The 25,396-nt window shown below is 51.2% G+C and overlaps 1 long non-coding RNA gene across 1 annotated transcript; it reads left to right on the top strand.

Annotated features, from left to right (window-relative positions):
- Window positions 1-13,206: 13,206 nt before the first annotated feature.
- On the top strand, window positions 13,207-23,101 carry LOC112439094 (uncharacterized protein C2orf27A). The gene is made up of 4 exons (XR_010111839.1): window positions 13,207-13,426; window positions 14,625-14,777; window positions 20,501-20,626; window positions 22,357-23,101. It is a non-coding gene; the product is annotated as an uncharacterized protein C2orf27A (long non-coding RNA).
- The last annotated feature ends 2,295 nt before the right edge of the window (window positions 23,102-25,396 follow it).

The following is a 25,396-nucleotide window of genomic DNA, read 5'->3' as shown; positions in this document are numbered from 1 at the left end:
CTTGATCATAATGAATAATCACTGAATTTCACTGGCCTATTTTCCTCCACAAGATTCTATGTTAGGTAAGCAACTTTGGGTAATTCAATAATAGGAAAGATGTTTCTTTTATAACATATCTGATTTGTACAACTATTTGAAATACATTTTATGCTATAAAATAAAAATGGTAACTCTTATTTACACAGCTATTTATTGTGAATTTGTATAAAGACAGCTCATCCTTAGAACATAATAGACTAGGATTCTTGGTAAAGTATATATTGTATATCTGAACAATGTAATAGTGACAATATTGAAGTATTGCCACTTAGTGCTGTGTTACCTAAAGAAATTGTCACTTTCTGTCAGTCTTATCACTGACATTTAAATTTCAGATATAGGTGAATACAATATTGAAGTGAATAGAGCTACCGACATTTGCTTTCCTAATATTCATGGAAGTTGTTGTTGACCTCTCATAGATAAATAAGCAAATAATATCTTCAAAAATATATCTAACTTGACTCAAATACTTCTAAGTATTTTGTTATTTGAAGGGATATGAGCAAGTTGAGAAGAAGAAATGTGCAGAGAGAAATATTCATGAAAACTAAATTTATAACATTAAACTATTGCTCAATTCTTAGAAATTTAATCACTACTTATATTTTAAAGCAAAATATTTTTGAACTTATTTAGAAAAATATGACTTCATCTCTCATATGTCCATTCAAAGTTTTAAGCAAAGTATAAAAGGAAATTAAACAGTGGAGGAAATGAGAAAGGTCATAGGCATTCAAGAGGTTTCAACAAATTTCTGGAGGAAAGAAAGGTAATTGAAGGATGTGTTAAAATAATTTCTATTATTATCTTTATAGATTTAGTGTCCAGTAAACATTTTATAAACAATCCAACTTGCTGTTTTGTGTTCTTGAACTTTATTTAAACTGAATTATATTGTACATATCCTTTTGTGACTTAATCATATCACTGCATATTACGTTTGTGAGAGTAAGCCACATTAACATATCTAAATAAAGTTATCTATGTTTTTCTAAAGTGTAGTATTCCACTGTATGAATCTACCACATTCTACTGTTGTTTAACTTTTGCATTGCTTATAGTACTTAACTGAGCCTGTAAATATTTTGGATCACATTTCTTAATGGCCAACCACGTACATACAAAATAAGGAGTGAAAGCCAATTGCTGATTAGAATATATGGTCATCTTCAATATTACTGGGTAATACAAGCCTCTTTTTAAAACGGATATAATTTCCATTTCCAGGAAAGCATATGAAATTATTATTGCTCTATATGTTTGACAGAAGTCTTTCTTGTCAGACTGTTTTTGGTCAATCTGTTGTATAAGTAATAATGTACATATAAAACATTTTCATTTGCATTTTTGTGTTAAAAATAAGTTAAAGTGATTCTAAATATGTATGGTGGACACTTATATTTTACATTTTATAAAGCACATGTGCAAGCCATTTTCTTTGTTTTACTGTCGGGTTTTCTGTAATTTTTCCTGGCTTTACATTTAAATATTGATCACCAAGGAATTGATTGTTACATATTATATAAGGTAAAGAATCACTTTAATTATTTTCCATATGTATAGCCAGTTTTCTCACTCTCATTTATTGGCAAATTTATTTTTCACCACTGATCTATAATACTAGCTTTCTTACATATCATGGGTTCTTATATTTTCCTTACTGTAGTCTACCTATTCCATTTCATTGATTATTTATTACTTTGTTAATACCACATTGCATTAAATCTTATAATATTTCCTGTAATATATTCTTCCTTCCTCAATAAATTATTAACTGAATTTTAATATTTTTAGAGTTTACATAAATTCTAGAATTAGCTTGTCAATATCTAAATCAAACCTTACTGGGTTTTACTTTGGATGCACTAGTTATAAAGATTAATTTTGGGGAGAAGTGATTTCATTAAAGTCTTTCAATTCAAGGATATATTTATGTCAATGTTATGTCTATGTTTATTTGAACTTTATTTAAACTGAGTTATACTGTACATATTCTTTTGTGACTTAATCATGCCACTAAATATTATGTTTGTGAGAGTAAGCCACATTGACACATCTAAATAAAGTTCTCTACTTATATGAAATGCATTTCAATATTGCATAATACGTTTGTGTCAAAGCATCTTGCTAAAAGCTCATATTCATTAGTATAATGTATCTTACAATCATTTTGAATTTTCTGTGTACTTAGTGTTATCGGTAACATAGTAATCTGTTTTCTCTTTCATAATTCTTATTTTTTTAATATTTACAATCCTATCCCAGTGTCTAAGACCTGCAAAAGGATAAATAAAATTGCTTGTACCATCTATGTTTATTTTGTTCCCAATCACAAAGGAAATATTTTAACAATCCATTGTTAAGTGTTATAATTTCAATAGAACTTTTGAAAACAAATGTTATCAGTTAAACTAGATTCTCTTTTAATTTCGGGTTGTTAAAATGTATGACTTTTTAAGAAAATAAAATTAAATATGCTTATAATATTGTTAAGTTATTTGTTGTGGTGTATCATATTAATTGATACCTTTACATGAGGCCATTATTGCTTCCCAGGGTTTCTTAGAATAAACATTGGCTGTGATGTCTTACATTTTAATGCATTGCTTATTTCTGCATGGAACTTTTTTAAGTTTTCCTTCATTATTTTCATAAATTACGTTGGTGTTTAATTTACTTTCCCTTTACTATCCTTGTCAGGTTATAATATCAGAGTCATAATAGCATAATAAAATGAAATAGAGTATGTTCTTTCCTGTTTCATGCTCAGAAAGAATTGTATGTAAGATTGGAATTATTGTTTTGTTTCATGTTTGAAACAACTTGCCAGTAAAGTCATCATGGCTTGAAATTATCTTTATGATATGATTTCTGACTACTGATTACATGCATTTGTTGTAGCACAATTCAGATTTTTCTTTTCACTTTAGGTTACTTTTGGAAAAATGCTTGTTTCAAGTAATTGCACACATTTTACATATATTTCCAAATTTATTGAATTAAAGGTTTTCATACTACACTAATTTACCTTCTTGATATTTGTATTATTTATAACAAAACTCAATAAACTGTGGCAAATAAGCCAGACAGTATTTATAAATAAAGTATTACTGGAACACTGTCATGCTCATTCATTGACATACTGTCAATTTATGCCACAACAATAGAATTGATTAGTTGCAACAAACCATATAGCCCAAAAACCTAAAATATTTACCACCTGATCCTTTCCAAAAAACAAAAAAAATTCTTGACACCTGATGTATAATTATTTCCTATTTTGATTCCTGAGATTGCATACTCGTTTCTTCTCTTAATTTTATCAAGCCATTTCGCCAGAGTTTTGTTATTGTATGGCTCCTACAACAACTAACAAACTTTTGGCCATATTTCTTGACTTTTCTTTCCCTGTATTCTTAATCACTATGCATGTATTTTTTATTTCCTTTTATTTCTGTTGATATTTCTAACTTCTTCCAATAAATTCAAAACATTTTAAATATTAATTTGTTGTCCTCATAAAATAAGAATTTAAGGTTCTACATTTTCCTCTAAAATGACACATTTTATAATGTAGTATACATTTTTTAATTAAAATATTTCATAATTTCCATTATGATTTGCTCTTGGGTGTTGAGTTACTAAGAAGTATATTTCTGAGGTTTTTCTTCAATATGACTGACTATAGATATTCGAATCTAGTTATTCTCGGAAAGAGAAAGCAAAGTTATGGATAAATAATCATTAATTCCGATATCTATATTGACGGAAGAGTGCTAGAGCACCACAAGAAGAAACTTGAACACAGAAAAATAAGGAAGCAAAAATCCAGCAGAGATTATACTCTGAGGGACTTGATGTTCCATGGAAAAGCATAGGTGGGGGTGTCTTTTGCTCCTCTCACCCCTGCGGCAGACTGCTTGTTTCTGAACTGTTGGAGAGCCCTCCATTCTCACAAGCCCAAGCACTGGTGTGGGCTGCAATCTTGGAACAACTTGAGGACAGAGAACAAGGCTACTATTTTCTGCAGTGCCACTTGCCCTTCACCCAGCCCCAAGATGAGGTGGTGGGCACCATACTAGATATGCCTCTGTGGTGGACCTCTATACTGCCTTTGAGTGAGAGAGAGGCTTGCCCCATCCCGTTGACAGCTTCCTTCTCCGTCCCTGCGTCGAGCTGTGGCTAGATTTCTCCATGAGGGCAGAGGGCGAGAGGCGTGAGAAACATCTTCTGGAAGGTCTGCGGGCACCCTCCTGTGGGTGGACAATGAGCGCCTGGGAGGCCGTTGTCCTTGGTTGGGGAGCGGTCGTCTGGATCTAGCCTAGCAAAGAGGCTGCTCCGGATGGGGAGGGAATGAAAGCCCCTGCGGCTCCCACGCAGATGCCCACGTTGCCCAGGCCTTCACAGACCCCCAAACCGGAACCGCCGGGAAAACGATTGCCAACCGGCCACAACACCCAGGCAGAGACGCGGGGAGAGGCTGACCAGAAGAAAGGCCGACGTGCAAGAAACCCAGCCTCCGGCGCACGGGGAACATGTGTCCCAAGGCACACGCACACACAGACGGACAGAGACAGAAAGAGAGGGCGACAGAAAGAGCGAGAAGGGAGAGAGGGAGAGAGAGAGAGAGAGAGACTTAAGAGAGAGACAGTAGTGGGCACACAGACACGCACGCGCGCGCGCGCACAAACACACAGACACACAGACGCGCACACACACCCCCATAACGCACACAGACATACAGCAGGTAACACCCACCCCCAGGCAGCCCCTGAAGCTGCCGGGTTCTGCTCTCCGTGACTACGAGCCACCGGTGAGACAGCAGCCCACGGGCACACAGGGAGACCTGTCCTCGACATCACAAGGCCGCCACTTTTGGGGAGACTCACCCACACACCGTCCGCGCACGCCTGAGGCTGGGATCCCGCGCTGCCTCCCCAGCGATCTGTCTGAGGTTTCTTCCTCCTGGGGTTTCTTCCTGCTGGTGGACCCTCCGCGAATCCCGGCCTCCGGAGACCGTCCCGGTAACCGCCCTGGCCGGGGCTGGTCTCAGCCCCGACTCTGACGCACGATCACACAGGGCTCCCACTTCGCCAAGTCTCAGGGACCCATCCCCGGGCAACGGTGGCGGTCACTGTGACCAAAGCAGCGGCTCGGGCCTCGCGCATGCGCGCTGGCGAGGCCGACTCACCCGCCCCAACCCCCCCTTACTCGGCAGAGTCAGGCTGCTGACCCTTTAAAAAATGGCGGCGACGCGGCGGCCGCGGGGACCGGGGCGGCGGTGCTGGAGCTTACGGCGGCGGCTGCGGCGCAGCCCCAGGCGGCGGGTGGGAAGAGGACTACCAGAGGGGCCTGCGGGAGACCCAGGGTCGGACCCATAGGAGTCCTGTCGTCAGGACCTCCTTGATCGGTCTTCTGCTTGGGTTCCCGGTGAAGGAGGAGCTTCGGGGTGCCGGCTGGGCTGCGCGGACTCCTCTTGGGATCCGATGGTGGATCCCACCCGGTGATCGGGAATGGGGTTACAATGCAGTGAGGCGGAAAGGCTCTCGCCGGGGCGCAGAAAGATCCCCAGGGCCGCAAGGCGTGCTGTCGGCTGCAAAGGCACTGACCCACGAGCCCACTGCCTCCCTCCTTCCTGGGTGGAGCAGGGGCCTGCCTTCATCTCCAAGGCCCGGGGGCTCCGGCATCTCGACGCGGCTTCCGGCGACACGGGCAAAGAGAGACAGAGGCTAGTCCGAGCCGGAGCCAGTGTGACCACACGTGGCCCTGACGTCCCCCAAGAGCACATGCAGTGAGCTTGTGTCTCTGAGGCCGTAGTGGGCGACGACGAGACGGACAGTGATGTCCAGGCCTGAGCCCGGGGGCCACTGGAGACCTGCCCCTCAAAGCGGAGGAAACGCCAAGCGCACCTGAAAACCTGCGAGACAGGGCCTGTGCGCGAGTCCAGTACTCCTACTTCGCCAAGTCTCAGAGACCCATCCCCCAGCAACGGTGGCGGCGCAGAGAGGCGCAGGGCGCCGGTGCAGGTTCAGAGAGATAGGAGGCTGATGGGGGGAAGTTGAGGCACCTGGGGCAGAGAAGAAAATGCATCACCAAGCGGTTTCTGGGTCATCCACGGACGAAAATGTCTTCCCATCAGCCTTTGCGCTGGTCCCCAGGGACCCTGGCATCCGTCGTTGGCGCCCAGGGTTCGCGTCGGGCCACTAGGGGTACCCCAACTCGGACAGAAGGCCCATGAGTTGAATTTGAAGTTTGTGGGAATAGAGGTGAGGCACCAGGGGCAGAAAAAAAAACAGGAGACCTCGCCTCAGACAAGCGGGGCCTGGGTCCCCCATGGATGAAAGTGCCTTCCCATTATGCCGTACGCTGGGCAGAGTGGACGGTGACGACCCTAGTTCGAGCCCAGGGTGCGCTTCGGGACCGCTTGCGGTACCAGAAAGCGAACAAATGGTCCATGAGCGGAAGGTGAGGCACCTGAGGCAGAGAAAGTAAAGAAACGCGCTGCCGAGAAGCAGTGCCTGGGTCCCTCACGGAGGAAATTGTCTTCTCCTCAGCCCGTTCGCTGGGCACTGACATCCCTGGCGTCTCTGGTTTGATCCCAGGGTACGCCTCGGGCCACTAGTGTTACCCCAAGGTGGGCAGAAAGCCCATAAGGGGAAGGTGAGGCACCTGGGGCAGAGAAAAAAAAAAAACTTCGCCGCCGAGAATTGCGGCCTGATTCCCCACGGACGAAAGTGTCTTCCCATCAGTCCCTGCACTGGGACCCGGGGACCCTGGTGTCCCTGGTTCGAGCTCAGGGTGTGCCTCAGCCGCTAAGTGCACCCCAAGGGAAGCTTTGGGAGCACAAAGCCCATGAGGGAAGGTGAGTTTTGAGGGAGGAGTGGTGAGGCACCTGTCACAGAAAAAGAAAAAAAAAAAACAACCCGCGCCACGGAGAAGCAGGGCCTGGGTCCCCCACGATGAAAATGCCTTCCCATCAGCTCCTGCTCTGGGCCCTGTGGACCCTGGAGACCCTGGTTCGAGCCACGGGTGGGCCTCGGGCCCGCTAGGAGTACCCCCGTGCGCCTCTCTGCGCCTGCGCCGGCGCCGTGTGCCTTTGCGAGGGCGGAGCTGCCTTCTCCTCAGCACAGACCCGGAGAGCGTTGCCAGGGCGGAGGTGAGTTCTCCTCTGCACAGACTTCGGAGATGCAGCGAAGCGGATCATGTGCTCCTCAGCACAGACCCGGGCGGGCGGGCCGGGGGCACCGCGAGGGCGGAGCTGCGTTCTGCTCAGCACACACCCGGGGGACACCGCGAAGGCAGAGCAGCGTTCTCAGCACAGACCTTGGGGGCACTGCCTCGCTTTGGGACTACTCGGAGCCGCATCAATGGTGAATAAAATCCTTCCTGTTTGCAGCCCTTAATAATCAGGGTCAGAGACCAGTTAGAAGGGTTCAGTGTGGAAAACGGGAAACCAAAAGCCCCTCTGAATCCTACCTACCGAGGTTCTCCCCAGCCAAGGCGAGGCGGCCGCAGTCCGAGATCCACACCGCAGCCTCGGAAGACAAGCGGGCAGAAATCCCATGAGGGGCAGTTGAGGTTTGAGGAAGGCGAGGTGAGGTACCTGTGGCTGAAAAAAAAAAAACTGCACCACGGAGAAGCAGAGCCTGGGTCCCCAACGGACAAAAGTGTCTTCCCATCAGCCCTTGCGCTGGGCCCAGGTGACCCTGGCATTCCTGGTTCGAGACCAGGGTGCGCTTCAGGCCGCTAGGGGTACCCAAAAGCGGGCAGAAGGCCCATGAGGTGAAGGTGATGCACCTGGGGCAGAGAAAAAAAAAAAAAAAAAAACAACCGCGCCGCGTATAAGCGGGGCCTGGCTCCCCCACAGAAGAAACTGTCCTCACATCAGCGCTTGCGCTGCGCCCCAGGGACCCTGGTATCCCTGGCTCGAGCCCAGCGTGCGCCTCGGCCTGCTAGGGGTACCCCAAGGCAGACAGAAGGCCCATGAGGGAAAGGTGAGACACCTGGGGCAGAGAAAAAAATAAAAAAACTGCGCCGCCCAGAAGTGGGGCCTGAGTCCCCCACAGACGAACGTCCCTACCCATCAGCCCTGAACTGGGCCCCGGAGACCCTAGCGTCCCTGGCTCGAAACCAGGGTGCGCTTCGGGCTCGCTAGTGGTACCTCAAGGCGGGCAGAAAGCCCATGAGGGGAAGGTGAGGCACCTGGGGAAAAGCGAAAAAACAAAAACAAAAACGTCGCAGAGAAGCAGAGCCTGGGTCCCCGAGGAAGAAAGTGTCTTCGCATCAGCCCTTGCGCTGGGCCCCGGGGACCCTGGTGTCCCAGTTTCGAACCCAGGGTGTGCGTCTGGCCACTAGGGGTACCCCAAGTCGGACAGAAGGCCCATGAGGGGAAGGTGAGGTTTGAGGGAGGAGACGTGAGGCAACTGTGGCAGAAAAAAAAAAAAAAAAAAAAAAAACACGCCGCGGAGAAGCGGGGCCTGGGTCCCCAACGGACGAAAGTGCCTTCCCATCAGCCCCTGCGCTGGGCCCCATGGACACTGGCGACCCTGGTTAGAGCCCAGGGTGCGCCTCGTGCCCAATAGGGGTATCCCAAAGCGGGCAGAATGCTCGTTAGGGGAAGGTGAGACACCTGGGGCAGAGAAAAAAAAAAAACCGCGCCGCAAAGAAGCGGGACCTGGGTCCCCCACGGATGAAAGTGTCTTCCCATCAACCCCTGCCCTGGGCCCCATGGACCCTGGCAACGCTGGTTCGAGCCCCAGGTGCGCCTCGCGCCCGCTAGGGTTACCCAGAAGCCGGCAGAAGGCCCATGAGAGGAAGGTGAGACACCTGGGGCAAAGGAAAAAAAAAACCGCGCTGCAGAGAAGCGGGGCCTGGCTCCTCCACGGACGAAGGTGTCTTCCCATCAGCCCCTGCGCTGGGCCCTGGGGAACCTGGTGTCCCTGGCTGGAAACCAGGGTGCACCTCGGACCCGCTAGGGGTACCCCAAGGAGAGCAGAAAGCCCATGAGGGGAAGGTGAGGCACCTGTGGCAGAGAAAGAAGAAAAACCGCGCCGCGGAGAAGCGGGGCCTGGGTCCCCCACTGACGAAAGTGTCTTTCCGTCAGCCCTTGAGCTAGGTCCCGAGGACGCTGACATCCCTGGTTCGAGCCCACGCTGCGCCTCAGGCTGCTACGAGTACCCCAAGGAGGAAAGAAGGCCCAAAAGTTTCAGCTGAGGTTTGAGGGAGGAGAGATGAGGCACCTGTGGCAGAAAAAAAAAAAAAAAAAAAACGCGCAGCGGAGAACCGGTGCCTGGGTCTCCCAGGGACGAAAGTGCCTTCCCATCAGCCACTGCGCTTGGCCCCATGGAACCTGGCCTCCATGGTTCGAGCCCAGGGTGCGCCTCGGGCCGCTAGGGGTACCCCAAAGTGTGCAGAAGGCCCATGAGGGGAAGGTGAGGCACCTGGGGCAGAGAAAAAAAAAATCGCCGCGGAGAAGCGGGGACTGGGTCCCCCCCACGGACGAAAGTGTCTTCCCATCAGCCCTTGCGTTGGGCCCCAGGGACCCTGGCTTCCCTGGTCGAGCCCACAGTGCACCTCGGGCTGCTAGGTGTACCCCAAGGCAGACAGAAGGCCCATGAGGGGAAGGTGAGGTTTGAGGGAGGAGCGGTGAGGCACCTGTGGCAGAAAAAAAAAAAAAAAAAACGCGCCACGGAGAAGCAGGGCATGGGTCCCCCACGGACGAAAGTGCCTTCCCATCAGGCCCTGTGCTGAGCCCCGTGGACCCTGGCGACCTTGGCTCAAACCCAGGGTGCGCCTCGGGCGGTTAGGGGTACCCCAAGGCGGGCAGAAAGCCCATGAGGGGAAGTTGAGGTTTGAGGGAGGAGAGGTGAGGCACCTGTGGCAGAAAAAAAAAAAAAAAAAAAAACCGCACCGCAGAGAAGCGGGGCCTGGGTCAGGCACGGACGAAAGTGTCTTCCCATCAGCCCTTGCGCTGCGTCCCGGGGACCCTGACGACCCTGATTCGAGCCGAGGGTGCGCCTCTGTCCACTAGGGGTACCCCAAAGCAGGCAGATGGCTCATGAGGGGAAGGTGAGGTACCTGGGGCAGCCAAAAGAAAAAAAAAAAAACTGCGCCGCGGAGAAGCGGTGCCTGGGTCCCCCACGGACGAAAGTGTCTTCCTATCAGCCCTTGCACTGGGCCCCGGGAACTCTGGCGTCCCTGGTTCGACCTCATGGTTCGCCTCGGGCCGCTAGGGGTACCCCAAGGCGGGCAGAAGGCCCATGAGGCAAAGGTGAGGTTTGAGGGAGGAGAGGTGAGGCACCTGTGGCAGAAAAAAAAAAAAAAAAAAAACGCGCCACGGAGAAGTGGGGCCTGGGTCCCCCACGGACGAAAGTGCTTTACCATTAGCCCCTGCGCTTGGCCCCGTGCACCCTGGCGACACTGGTTCGAACCCAGTGTGCGCCTCGGGCCGCTAGCCGTACCCCAAAGTGGGCAGAAGCCCATGAGGGGAAGGTGAGGCACCTGGGGCGGAGAAAAAAGGAAAAAACCTCGCCACGGAGAAGGGAGGCCTGGGTTCCCCACGAAAGAAAGTGCCTTCCCATCAGACCCGGTGCTAGGCCCCAGGGACCCTGGCATCCCTGGTTCGAGCCCAGGGTGCGCCTCGGGCCGCTGGGGGTACCCCAAGGCGGACAGAAAGCCCATGAGGGAAAGGTGAGGCACCTGTGGCAGAAAAAAAAAAAAAAAAAAACCGCGCCGCAGTGAAGCTGGGCCTGGGTCCCCCACTGACGAAAGTGCCTTCCCATCAGGCCTTGCGCTGGACCTCGCGGACACTGGCGACCCTAGTTCGAGCCCAGGGTGCGCCTTGGGCCCGCTAGCGGTACCCAGAAGCGGGCAGAAGGCCCATGAGGGGTAGGTGAGGCACCTGAGGCAGAGAAAAAAAAAACTGTGCCGCGGAGAAGCGGGGCCTGGGTCCCCCACGGAAGAAAGTGTCTTCCCATCAGCCCCTGAGCTGGGCCCAGGGGACCCTGGCATCCCTGGTTCAAGACCAGGGTGCGCTTCGGGCCTCTTGGGGTACCCCATGGTGGGCAGAAAGCCTATGAGGGGAAGGTGAGGTTTGAGGGAGGAGAGGTATGGCACCTGTGGCATAAAAGAAAAAAAAAACCGCGCCACAGAGAAGCAGGGCCTGGGTCCCCCAAGGACGAAAGTGCCTTCTCATCCGCCCTTGTGCTGGGCCCCAGGGACCCTGTCGTCCCTGGCTCAAATCCAGGGTGCGCCTCTGGCCTGCTAGGGGTAACCCAAAGCGGGCAGAAGGCGCATGAGGGGAAGGTGAGTCACCTGGGGCAGAGGAAAAAAAAAAAAAGCCCTGCGGAGAAGCGGGGCCTGGGTCCCCCACGGGTGAAAGTGTCTTCCCATCAACCCTTGCGCTGGGCCCCGGGGACCCTGGTGACCCTTATTTGAGCCCAGCGTGTGCCTGGGGCCACTAGGGGTACCCCAAAGCGGGCAGAAGACCCATGAGGGGAAGGTGACCCACCTGGGGCAGAGGAAAAAAAAAACGCGCCACGGAGAAGCGGGGCCTGGGACCCCCACGGAAGAAAGTGTCTCCCCATCAGCCCTTGCGCTGTGCCCTGGGGACCCTGGCATCCCTGGTTCGAGCCCAGGGTGCGCCTCGGGCCGCCAGGGGTACCACAAGGTGGAGAGAAGGCCCATGAGGGAAAGGTGAGGCACCTGGGGCAGAGAAAAAAAAAAAACTGTGCCACGGAGAAGCGGGGACTGGGTCCCCCACGGACGAAAGTGTATTCCCATGAACCCTTGCGCTGAGCCCCAGGGACCCTGGCGTCCCTGGTTCGAGTCCAGTGTGCACCTAAGGCGGCTGGGGTACCCCAAGTCTGACAGAAGGCCCATGAGGGGAAGTGAGGTTTCAGGGAGTAGAGGTGAGGCACCTGTGGCAGGTGTCCATCTGTAAACTGTTTATCCATGTGAGCCCTGATGTCCACCAGGGGCTGCATGTCCCCCTGAGGCTAGATGTTCGCCTGGAGCCTGGTGCCCACCTGCAGCCTGATATCCAGGAGAGGCTTAGTTATCCACCTATGGCCATCTGGAGCCAGATGCCCACCTGAGGTCTGGTGTACACCTAAGGCCTGATCTCTACCTGGGGCTTGGGTGTTCATGTGGGGCCTGATGTCCACCTAAGACCATGTGTTCACCTGGAGCCTGGGTGACCATCTGGGTTATGATGTTCAGCTGAGGCCCAGAGTTCAGCTGGGGACTGGGTCAACCTTCTGCCTGATGCACACCTGGGGACTAGGTACCCACCTGGGCTCCAGTGTTCACTGGGGCCTGATGTCTACCTGGGGCCTTGTATTTACCTAGGACCAGTGCATCCGTCTGGGGTCTGAGTGCCCTCATGGAGCCTGGAGTTTTCCTGGGGACTGGGGTCTGCCTTAGGCTTAAGTGTACATCTGTGACCTCGTGTCCACCTTGGGACAGATGTCCACCTGGGGACGGATATTCAGTAGGGGCCTGAGTGTCCACCTGGTTTTTGATGTCTACCTGGGGCCTGGTGTTCATCTGAGGTGTGATATCCACCTGGGGCCTGGACATTTGCCTGGAACCTGATGTACAGCTGGTGCCTGAAGTTCATCTATGCCTGGTGTCTCCCTGGGGCCAGGTAGTCAAACACAGGGCCTGAATACCTTCTAGAGTTCAATGTTCACCTGGGGTCCGAAGTCCACCTAGGGCTTGGGTGTCCAAATAGGGCCTGGTGTCAGCTTGAGATTTGTGTATTTACCTAGGGCCTGGTTGTCCACTTGGGGCTTGATTTTTTACTTGGTTTTTGTGTTAATCTGGGGTCTAGTGTCCACCTGGGGCCTGGGTATCCACCTAGGGACTATTGTCCAGCTGGAGACTAATGACTACCTATGGCCTGGTAATCACCTAAGGCTTTGTTTCACTTAGGTACTTGGTGCCAAACTGTTGCCTGCTGTTCACCTGGGGTATGGTGTCCACCTGGGGTCTGGATGTCAGCCTGGGGCTTGTTGTATACATGTATCTTAGATATCCAGATAAGGGTCTGTTTTCTGCTTAGGTGCAGCAGTCCATCTGGTGCTTGAGTGTCAACCTAAGGCCTGATGTCTATGTTGGACCTAGGGTTCACCTGAGGCCTGATATCCACCTGGGGCCTCAATGTCCAAATGGGGCCTGATGCCCATCTGGGCCCTGGGTGTCCACCTGCAGCATGGATGTCCACTGGTACTTTATGTCCACCAGGGGCCTAATGTCCACCTAAGACCTGGTGTTCACCTGGGGTCTGATGTTCAGCTGAAGACCGGATGTCCACCTGGAGCCGAGGAATCCACTCAGGGACTGGTGTTGAACTGGGGCCTGATGACCACCCGGGGACAAGGTACACACCAGGCTTGCTGTCCACCTGTCACCAGATGTCCACCTGAGTCCTGATGTCCATCTTGATCCTGTTTGTCCACATTAGGCCTGATGTCCAGCTGGGGCCTAGGTACCCACTGGGGGCTTCCTGTTAACCTGGGGACTGGTGTCATTCTGGGGCCTAACGACCACCTGGGTTGTATTATTCACCTAGGGCCTGGTGTCCACTTGGGGCTTGAGTGTAACCTTGGACCTGGCACCCACATAGGATTGGGTATCAAACTGGCCCCTTGGTGTCCAGTTAAGACATCATGTGAACCTGGCGCCTGAGTGTCCACTTGGGGCCAAATGACTACTGGGGGCCTGAATGTCAACCTAGAATCTGAGGTTTACTAGGGGCCTAGGTATCCACCTGGGGCCTAATGTCCACCTGAACCTGGGTGTCAACCTGGGGCCTGATGTAAACCTCTAGTTCAGTGTCCACCTTTGGCTTGATGTCAACCTGGAGCCTGATGTCCACCTGAGTACGGATGTTCACCTTTGACCTGATGTCCACCTGTGGACTGTTTATCCACCCATGGCCTGATGTTCACCTGGGGCTGAATGTCCAACTGTGACTTGTTGTGCACCTGGAACCTAGGCGTGCACCTGGAACCTAGGCATCCACCTGCAGCCTGATGTTCAGCTGGGCTGGGACCCGGAGTTCACCTGAGGCATGATGTCCACCTGAAGCTTGATGTTCACCTGGGGGCTGGGTGTCCACTTGGGGCCCAATATCCACCTGGACTAGGTACCCACCTGGGATCTGGTGTTCACTCAAGATTGGTGTTCAGCTGTGGCCTAATGACCACCTGGGTCACGGTGTCTACCTTGGACTGGGTGCTCACCTGGAGCCAGTGTTCACTGGGGGCCTAGTGTGCACCTGAGACTGGGGGATGCACCTGGGGCCTGGTGTCTACCTGGTGCCTAGGTATCCACTTGGGGCCTAATGTTCAACTGGAATCTGATATCCACCTGGGGCCTTGTAATTACCTGGGTTCTGGGCATCCACCTAGGGCTTGAGTATCCTCCTGGGGCCTTGAGTTTTACTAGGGACTCGTGTCTGCCTTGGACCTGGGTGTACATCTGTTGCCTAATGTACACCTTGAGAGTGATGTCCACCTGGGGACAGATGTCCTCTTGGGGTCTGAGTGTGCACCTGGTGCCTGACGTCTGCCTAGGGACTTGTGTTCACCTGACACCTGATATCCACCTGGGGCCTGGGTGTCCACGAGGGGCTGATGTTCAGCTGGAGACTGGATATCCACCTAGGGCTTGGGGATCCATCCAGAAACTGATGTCAAACTGGGGCCTGATGTCTACCTGCGGACTAGGTATCCATGTGAGGCTCGATGTTCATCCACGGCCAGACGTCCATCTGATGCTTGATGTCCACCTTATTCCTGGGTGTCTACTGGAGACCTCATGTCCAACTAGAGCTTAGGAACCTACTGGGGGCCTCGTGTAAACCTGGGGACTGGTATGAAGCTGGGTCCTAATGATCCCCTGGGTCATATTATTCACCTAGGGCCTCATGTCCACTTGGGGCTTCAGTGTCAACCTTAGGTCTTGTGTTCATCTTTGACCTGGTGTACACCTGGGACACCTACGGACTTGGTGTCCAATTGAGGTGTCATGACCACCTGGGGACTGAATGTCAATCTGGGGTCTGATGTAAACCTCTAGTTCAGTATCCACCTGGGCCTGGTCTTCGCTTGTGGCCTGCTGTCTACCCGGGCCTTGCTGTCAACCTAGGGCCTGATGTAAACCTCTAGTTCAGTATCCACCTGGGGTCAGATGTCTTCCTAGAGACTTATATTCACTTTTGACCTGATGTCCACCTGGGGACTTGCTATCCATCCATGGTCTGATATTCACCTGGAGACAGATGTTCAACTGTGGTCAGAAGTGCTCCTGGGGTCTGGGCTTCCACCTGGAGCCTGATGTTTAGCTGGGGCTAGAGTTCACATGGAGAATGATGTCCACCTGAAGTTTGATGTTTACCTGGGGCCTGATACCTACCTGGTGCCCAAGTATTCTCATGTGTCTAACGTCCACTAGTTGGCCTGATGTTCATCTGAGGGCTTGGTGTCAACCAGTGGCTTTATGTACACCTGGATTCTAGTGTCCTCCTGGAGCCTTATGCCTACCAGGAGTCTGGTGTATCCCTGGGGTCTAGTATCCACCTGGAGTCTGGGCGTCCACCTGGAGCCTAATGTTGAGGTTAGACTGAGTGTCAGCCTGAGGCCTGATGTCTACTAGGGCATAGGTATTCACCTGGGGCTTGTTGTTTACCTGGGGACTAATGTCAACCTTGAGCCTAGGTATCCACCTGGGGAATAGTGTCCAGTTGCAGCCAGATGTCCACCTATGGCCTGAAGCATGGTTGTTATCCTAAGGCCTTGTATTAGTCCATTTTCACACTGTTATAAAAAACTACCTGATATTGGGCAACTTATGAGGAAAAGAGGTTTAACTGACCCACAGTTCTTCAGGCTTAATAGGGAGCATGACTGGGCGGGCTCAGGACACTTACAATCATGATGTAAAGCCCTTTTTACCATGTGGGAGGAGGAGGGAGACAGAAGGGGGATGTGCTACACACTTTCAAATAACCAGGTCTCGTAAGAACTCTATCACGAGAACACCAAGTGGGAAGTCTTCTCCCGTGATTCAATCACCATTCACCAGGCTCATTCTTCAACCCATGGGGATTACAATTCAACATGAGATTTGGGTGGAGACATAGAGCCAATATCAGGCCTGATGCCTACCTGGAGTCATGTCTACCTGAGGCCTAATGTAGACATGGGGCCTGGGCATTCACCTAGGACCTCATGTTAAGATAGGGGCTGGAGTTCTTTTGGTGCCTAGTGTATACCTGGGGCCCAGATGTATAACTAGAACCTGATGTTTCAGATGGAAACCTAGGCCCCAGGTGCTCATCAGATCCCAGGTGAAAACTCAGGCTTCAGGTGCACATCAGACTCCAAGTGGACACATAGGCCCTAGGTTGATACCAAGATTTCAGGTAGACTCTGGGTCCCAGAAAAACACCCCGCCCTAGGTGGACAGCTGAACCTGAGTAGACATCACACCCCAGATTGACATCTGGCCCCAGGTAGATTCCTAGGCCCAAGGTGAATACTCAGTCTCCAGCCCTAGGGGAGTTCAGTCTTAGGTGATTAAGGACTGGTGTTCCTCTGGGGCCTCATGTCTACCTGGGCCCTGGGAGTGCACATGGAGCCAGATGTCTATAAAGGGCCTGAGTGTCCACTAGGGCCTGAGGTTCACCAGGAGCATAGACATCCACCTAGGACCTCGTGTCCACCTAAAACCTGGTGTTCACCTGGGGCCTGGGTGACAACCTGGGATCTGATGTTCACCTGAGGCCCAGAGTTCAGCTGGTGCCTATGTCAGCCTGGCACCTGATACACACGAGAGGACTAGGTGCCCACCTGAGGACTGGTGTTCATTGGGAACTGGTGTTCAGCTGTGGCTTGATGAGCAACTGGGTCCTGGTGTCCTCCTGGCAACTGATGTCCACCTGGGACTTCATGCTTACCTAGGGCCTGGTGTTCCCCTGGGGCCTGGTGTGCCCCTGAGATCTGGGGTCCACCTGGGCCTAGTATCCACTTGGTGCCTCATATCCATCTGGAACATCATGTCCACTTGGGGCCTTGTAGTTACCTAGGGACTGGGTGTCCTTCTGGCACTTGGGTGTCCTCCTGGGGCCTGGGGTTCTCCTGGGGCCTGGGTGTACATCTCTGGCCTGATGTCCACCTTGGGTGGATGTCCACCTGGGAACAGATGTTCACTTGTGGCTTGAGTGTCCATCTCGTGTCTAATGTATACCTGGGCCCTGGTGTTTGCCTGAGGCCTTATATCCACCTTGGGCCTGGGCATCCATTTGAGGCCTGATGTCTACCTAAGACCTGGTGTTTAACTGGGGCACAGACTTCTTCCTGGAGCCCGACGTTCATCTGGAGCCTGAAGTTCACCTGTGTCTGTTGTCTACCTGAGGCCTATGTGTCAACCTAGTGCTTGATGACCACCCTGAGTTCAGTGTTCACCTGGGGCCTGACATCTGCCTGGAGTCTGGGTGTCCACATAGGGCCTGATGTTGGCTTGGGACCAAAGTATTTACCTAGGGCCTGGGTGTCTACTTACAGCCTGACTTCTACATGGTTCATTGTGTCAACCTGGGGCCTGATGTCCACTTAGGTCCTAGGTAAGCTCCTTATGACTAAAGTCCACATGGGGGCTGAAACCATCTCAGACCTTGAACCTAGGGCTTAGTGTCAACCTGAGACCTGGTGACCCCCTGGGGTCAAGGTATCCACCTTGGGCCTGATGACCAACTGGGGTTTAAGGATCTACCTAGAGACTGGTGTCAACCTGGAACCTGATGTCCACTTGGGGTCTGGTGTACACCTTGGGCCTGATGCCCACCTTGGCACAGGTGTACACTTTGGGCCTAGTGTGCACCTGAAGCCTGGCTGTCAACCTGGGTCTTGATGCACACCTTTAGTCAAGTGTTAAACTGGGGCCTGATGAAATACTGGAGCCTGATTTACACCTGTGTACTGGGTCTCCACCTGGGGCCTGATGTCCACCTGCAGCCAGATATCCACCTGGCACCAGATGTCTTTGAGGAATCTGGGTGTCCACCTTGAAAATGATGTATTCCAAGAGACTAGGCATGCACATTGGGCCTGGGGTGCACCTAGGTCCTGATGTCTACCTGAGGCTGGTATTGAACTGGGGCCTGTGTGTTCACTTGGAGCCTGATGTTCATTTGGAACCTGGTGTTCACCTAGGACATGGGTATCCACCTGGATCCTGATTTTCAGGTGGGGAGTGGATATAGATCTGGGACCTGATGGCCACCTATGCTATAAGTAACCCAACCACCTGGGGCCTGGTGTTCACCTGCGGTCTGATATCCACCTGGTACCTGTGTGTCAATCTAGTGCCTGGTATCCACTTGAGGACTAGGTAGACACCTGGGGCTTGGTGTTCACCAGGGGCCTGGTGTTCATCTTGCACCCAGTGTCCACCTGGACCCTGTGTATCAACCTGTGGCCTAGGTTGCCACTTGGAGCTTTATGTGCACCTGGGGCCTGAGAGTTTCCTAGGATCTGATGACCACTGGGGCCCAGGTATCCATCTGGGATATCAGGCTTCAAGTGTACACCCAGGCTCCATGTGTACATCAGGCCCCAGGTATACACTGGACTCCAGGTGGACACCAGCACTCAATTGGATACACACACTTAAGGTGGATACCAGGCCCCACGTGAATTCCTACACTCCAGGTGAACATCAGGTCCCAAGTGGATACCTGGACCCCAGGTGGATACCAGTCTCTAAATTAATACCAGGCCTCAGATGGTCCTTAGGAACCATGTGGGCATTAGTCATCAGGAAGTTACCTAGGCCCAAAGTGGACATCAGTCCCCAAGTTGACACAAGATCTAGTTGGAAGTCAGGCACCAGGTGGACACCCAGGCCCTAGGTAAATACTTAGGTCCCAAGTTGACAGCAGGCCCTATGTGAACACTCAGAACTCAGGTGGACATCAGGCCTCAGGTGGACATCTGAGTTCATCTGGAACCTCATGTTACAGGCCCCATGTAAACACCAGGCCTTAGATGGATACCCAATCTCTAGGTAGACATCAGAGCTCAGATTGACACAAAGACTCCAGTAGACATAATGTACCAATGAATATCCAGGCCCCCGGTAAATACCCAGGCCCCAGATTGACACCACGGTCTATGTGGACACACAGGCCCCGGGTAGTAAACAGGCCCAAGGTGGACACTGGACTGGACATCAGGTCCTAGGTTGACAACCGTGCTCCAAGTTGACACCAGGCCCCAAGTGAACATCTGGCCCCAGCTGGACACTAGACCCCTCGTGAATACCTAGTCTCAAGGTTGACATCAGACCCTATGTGAACACTAGACCCCAGATAAACACTTATGCCCTAAGTGGACATCAGGCCTCAGGTGGTTACCCAGTCCCAAGGTGAACATCAGGACCCCGATGGGCACCAGTTATCAAGTGGATTCCTAGGCCCCAGGTGAATGTCAAGCCCTAGGTGGATACCGAGCCCCAGGTGGATACCTGGATCCTGGTAGACATCAGGTCCCAAGAGGACACTAGAACCCAGGAGTACATTAGGCCACAGGTTAACACGAAGGCCCCAGATGAATACCAGGCCAACTTGTGGACATCAGGCCTGAGAAGGGTCCTTGGGCTCCAGGGGGGTATCAGGCCCCAGGTGAACATCCAGCACTCAGATGAACATTAAGCTTCAGGTAGGCATCATGCCTCAGGTGAACTCCAGGCCCCAGCTGAACATCAGGTCCCAGGTGGATGCCCAGAATCCGGGTGCACATCTGGCCACAGTTGGACATTCAACCCCAGGTGACCATCAGGCCATGGGTGAATACACGGTTTCCAGGTAGACATCAGATCAAAGGGGAACATCAGTCCCCCAGTGGACATCAGGCCCAAGGTGGACACTCAACTAGAGGTTTACATCAGGCCACATGTTGACACCTAGTCCCAGGTGCACATCAGGCCCCTGCTAGATACCTAGGCTTCCAGTGAATTTCAGACACCAGGTTGACATTCAGGCCCCCAGTGGTCATCTGGCCTCATGCGAACACTCAGACCCCAGGTGCAAATGATGTCTCAACTGGATACCAAACCCCTTGTTTGATAACCAAGGCCCAGGTGGACACCATTTCCAAGGCTGACACTCAAGCCCTAAGTGAATACCAAACTCTAGGTGAATAATTCAACCCAGGTGGTCATTAGGACCCAGCTGGATACCAGTCCCCAGGTTAACACAAGGCCCCCAGTGGGCACCTAGGCACCAGCTGGACATCAGGCCCTATGTAAATACCCGGGTCTCAGGTGAACACCATGCCCCAGGTGGACATCAGGCCCTAGGTCAACACGGGGCCACAGGTGGACATCTAGCCCCTGGGCAACATCCAGCCCCAGGCGGACATAACCATTTCCATGCATAAACCATTCCCAGGTGGATATCAGGCCTCAAGAGGATGGCAGTCACCAGGTAGACATCAGGCCTCAGATAGACACCAAGGTCCCAGATGTACAGCAGGCCCCAACCGAACCCCAGACTCATGTGGACATCAGGCCACAGGTAGACACCAAGCCTTAGGTAGATACCTAACTTCAGGTAGTCATCAGACCCAAGGTGGACACCCAGTCCCCAGGTGGACAGTCAGGCCCCAGGCACACATCAGGCCTTAAGTGGTCACCCAGGCCCCAGGTTGATATCCAGTTCCCAGGTGATCACCAAGCCCCAGGTAGACACCAGGCCGTAGGTGAGCCACAGGATGCAGTAGGTCATCAGGCCACAGCTGGATACCAGTCCCTGGTGATCACAAGGCCACAGTGGGACATAGATCTAAGGCAGACATCAGGCCCCAGGTGGACATACAGGTCTGAGGTGGAATTCACCCTGCGGGGGACATTCGGCCCCAGGTATGCATCAGGCCTCAGCTGAATAACCAGTCCCCAGGTGGACATTAACCCACAGGTCAACCACAGTCCCCAGGTTGATACCTGGTCCCCAGGTGGCTACTCAATCTGCAGGGTAACATTAGGCCCCTGTAGGATCCCAGGCCCCAAGTGGATTCCTAGGCTCCTGGTGAACATCAGGTGCAGGTGTCCAAGTAGGCCCTGGGTGGACATAACTGTGTACAGGTAAGGAGTTGACCTGTGGGGAGGATGAGCAGTCAGAAGCCCACTGGGGTCCTGAGTAGGTCTTCTGGAAGGAGGAGGCTGAGGGGATGGAACCTTAAAGAAGCAACCTCACTTCTTTGGCAACAGACCCTAACAGAACTTAGAATTCTGGTAACCAGGCCAGGCACGGTGGCTCACACCTGTAATCCCAGCACTTTGGGAGGCTGAGGCAGGAGGATCATGAAATCAGGAGATCGAGACCAGCCTGAACAACATGGTAAAACCACATGTCTACTAAAAATACAAAAAGCAAACAAGGTCAGGAGATCGAGACCATCCTGGCTAACACAGTGAAACCCCGTGTCTACTAAAAATACAAAAATTAGCCGGGCGTAGTGGTGGGTGCCTATAGTCCCAGCTACTCGGGGGGCTGAGGCAGGAGAAAGGCATGAACCCAGGACACAGAGCTTGCAGTGAGCCCAGATCACGCCACTGCACTCCATCCAGCCTGGGTGACAGAGCGAGACTCTGTCTCAAAACAGACAAACAAACAAACAAAAAACAAACACAAAAAAACTAGCCAGGTGTTGTGGTGCGTGTCTCGTGCCTGTAATCCCAGCTACTCAGGAGACTGAGGCAGGAGAATTGATTGAACCCAATAGGTGGAAGTTGCAGTGAGCCGAGATCATGCCACTGCACTCCACCCTGGCCAACAGAATGAGACAATGTCTCAAAAAAAAAAAAAAAGAATCCCGATAACCAGGCACCCACATCCTAGAGTTAGCCCTGTAGCCAGCTCACTTGGTGGGAGATGCTCAAGAGAGCAAGATGTTCTTGTGCTGCATCCCCACATCTCAAGGCTCCTGCTTCAGGAATGGCAGGAGTGAGAGCCTTTCTTTTCCAATGATGCCCTTGTAGGCTCATCACTCACCCCAGATGCCTCTGGCCATTTGACAGAAGGCCCCCCCAGGTACAACAGGACAGGAGTCACCAGGTAGACATCAGGCCCCAGATGGAGCTACCAGGCCAGGCCTCATCCCACCAGGGCCACATCTGCACATTGTCCTTGTCCAGCTGGAGCCTCTGGAGCTCATTGAGACACAGGCACATGGTGAGGTCACCTGCAGTCTGGAAGTCTTTCCAGGGACAATGTTTACAGGCTGAAATTCCTTTAAATTCAGTGAGGTTGTTTTCATGTTTGGAAATTCCAGTGGAAAGTGAGTGATATTGGTGACCTCTCTCCTTTTTCAGCTCCTGCTTCAGGTGCAGAAACACAGCTATTTCCAGTGCCAGCTGTTGAGCCAGTGCCAGCACCAGGGGCAGAGCCCCTTCCAGGGACAGCGCTGGAGCTAGAGGAAGCTCCAGAGCCCTCCTGCCGCTGCCCTGGGACTGCACAGGACCAGCCCAGTGAGAAGCTGCCTGACTTCATGGCACCTCCTGTAGAGCCACCGGCCTCAGCCCTGGAGCTGAAAGTGTGGCTGGAGCTAGAGGTGGCAGAGAGGGGGTGACCAGCACAGCTCCAGCCAGCAGCTCCCACACTGCTCCCAGTCCTGGGCACAGTGGAAGCTATGGAGGCAGAGACCAGGGTGTGCAACCTGGGCTCCTCTGCCTCACTGGAGAGGGACTTCTCTCATTCAGCAGAGCAGCAGCCCTGCTACTGAAGGCCCTGCTGCTACTGCTGCTGGGGGTGTTTGCCTGCCTGCAGGAGGTGCTGGAGAGCAAGAAAAGGAGCCTGTGAGCAGGGGTTCCAGCAGGTCCTCCTGCTCCCAGAGGCGACCTCCTCCTCCAGGAATGGAGGTTTGCCCTCAGCTGGGCATCTGGGCCATTTGCCTCTAATGTGCTGCCCAGGATGGCCTCTTCTTGACAGGTGGACAGGGGTTGAGGGGGCCAGGGGGCATCTCCAAAGGAAGCTCTTAAACTCAGCAGCAGCACTCCAGAATCTTCATGCCTGCACCTGCCCAAGGATTTATTCATAGCTTAACTAAGAATTTCAAATTTCTACCATTACACTGAAATAAAGTTTGACTTTTTGAAACTTCCATGACTTCTTTCACTCCCTAATATTGTAAATGGTGTTTTTGAGGTGACGTTGAAAACCTCTGATAGTTGTGTGTTTTGTTGTGGTTCTTTGGGTGATTAAATTACCATCTGATTAAGTGATATTGAAAACCCTTCAGGTATGGCTTTTAGAAGACTTTGACCTATTTTTGCTTGTGTTGACTCTCCCTCCAGCTTTGTGGAAAGAGGGATCATGTAGGTTCATTTCTCAGGCAGATCAGTCACCTTTTGCCATCAAAGTTTTAGCATCCATTTTGAAAATTTGGTGTTGATATTTTTGTTGATATTTTGGTGTTTTTAGCTAATCTGGGGTCAAAACAGAATGCCATAGATGAGGAAGCTTATAAACAAATTTGTTTCTCTCAGTTCTGGAGATGGCAAAATTCAAGGTCAAGTGGTTAGCAGATTCCATGTCTGGTGTGGGCTTGCTTTGTGGTTCATAGACAGCCATGTTTCTACCATGTCCTCACATGACAGAAGGGATGAGGGAGCTTTCTATGGTGCCTTCAATAGGGGCTACTAATCCCACTCCTGTGGTCCCTGCCTTCATGATCTAATCATTCCCCAAGGCCCTACCTCCAAATATCATCACATAGGGAATTAGATTTCAGCACTTGAATTTGAGGGGGACAATAACATTTGGTCTATAGCATCAGGTTACCCAGAGCCTTATGCATTCGGAGGAAATCCAAAATCTTCTATAAGTATTTGCTGGTCCCCTCCGGGCTTAGGGAAATCTTTAATTGCAGCTCTTGATTTAGCTTGGTCCAAGCCGAAATTCTACATTTGCCTGAGTAACTTGTTCATGGGACAGACGGAAGTATAGAGGCAACTGACCATTTGGAGTTTAGGACAATTGATGGAAGAGGGTTTGGCATCTGGATGAGAAGTGGAGGGAGAATAGAACAAAGGCACAGAAGGAGAGAGCACAATGAGAAAGGGGAAGAGGGACATCTGGACATAAGGGCCAACTGGAGGGCAGGGAAGGTAATTTTCCTTGCATTTTAAACTCAGACCACATATCACATCAGAATCACCTGAGGGAGACGTTTTCAATGCATATTCCTGGGTTTCTTCTCTTGGAAATTTGTATTAAATCTTGAGTTGTGCTGATTTATCCATATTTATCATAAGAATTTTGGATAATTCTTACTTTGAGAGGCCCAGGCAGTGGATCACTTGAGGTCAGGAATTCAAAACCAGCCTGGCCAACATGGTGAAACCTCATCTCTACTAAAAATACAAAAATTAGCCAGGCATGGTGGTACATGCCTGTAGTCCCAGCTACTTGGGAGGCTGAGGCAGGAGAATCACTTGAATCAGGGAGGCAGAGATGACAGTGAGCTGAGATCACACCACTGCACTCCAGCCTGGGCAACAGTAAGACTCCATCTCAAAAAAAAAAAAAAAGAATTGTGGATAATTCTGATGCAATTAGAAAACAAAGCAGAGCTTGACAACCACTGGGTTGGGATGTATATCAGGAAGACATTTGATTATGTAAAATAACTGCAAAGCAAACTGAAGGGGAATTATTTTAAAATGCTTGAATATAATTAGATAATTCAGCTCTTCCTATGTATGTAGTTTGACCACATATTTGATGTCTGCTATACTAAGATTGGAAATGTGTAGAAGTGTTTTTAAAAATCAGGTAGAAGCACAGAAAAAAAGGAGTTGGAGAGAAAAGAAAACTAGCTATTGTCTGGTAACAAGAGAAGAGAAGGGAAACGAAGTAGCATATTTTTGTTCATTGTTTGATGGCATCTAAATTATAATCCCAAATATTTTTTTCTAAGAAATCCAATAATACAAGTATTCAGAGTGGAGTACCAACACTGATTTACTGGGAAAGAGAAGTGTAATCTGTTTTGCTGCATAATGTTGAGGGAGAAGGAAAGGAAAATTAGTTGAGTAAACAAGTAAGAGACTGGTCCTCAGGGAAGTTGTCTGCCTGAAAAATCACAACTACTGCACCTACAGATAAGCCCTGAACAGATAAGCATGCAGGGTCCAGCCAGATGCCTTCTGTTCTTTGTGTAATTGGCAAGCTCCCAGGTAAAATTTTCCTCCCCTTTTCAGGCATATACATGGCGGCCTCTGTGGGAACTTGCACAGGGAGGAGGGGGGCTTACCTAAAACAAACCCACAGTTATACAAACAAGAG

Source organism: Pan paniscus, chromosome 23 (assembly GCF_029289425.2).
Source record: "Pan paniscus chromosome 23, NHGRI_mPanPan1-v2.0_pri, whole genome shotgun sequence".
Classification (NCBI taxonomy): domain Eukaryota; kingdom Metazoa; phylum Chordata; class Mammalia; order Primates; family Hominidae; genus Pan; species Pan paniscus.
This window is presented reverse-complemented; position numbering and strand designations above follow the sequence as displayed.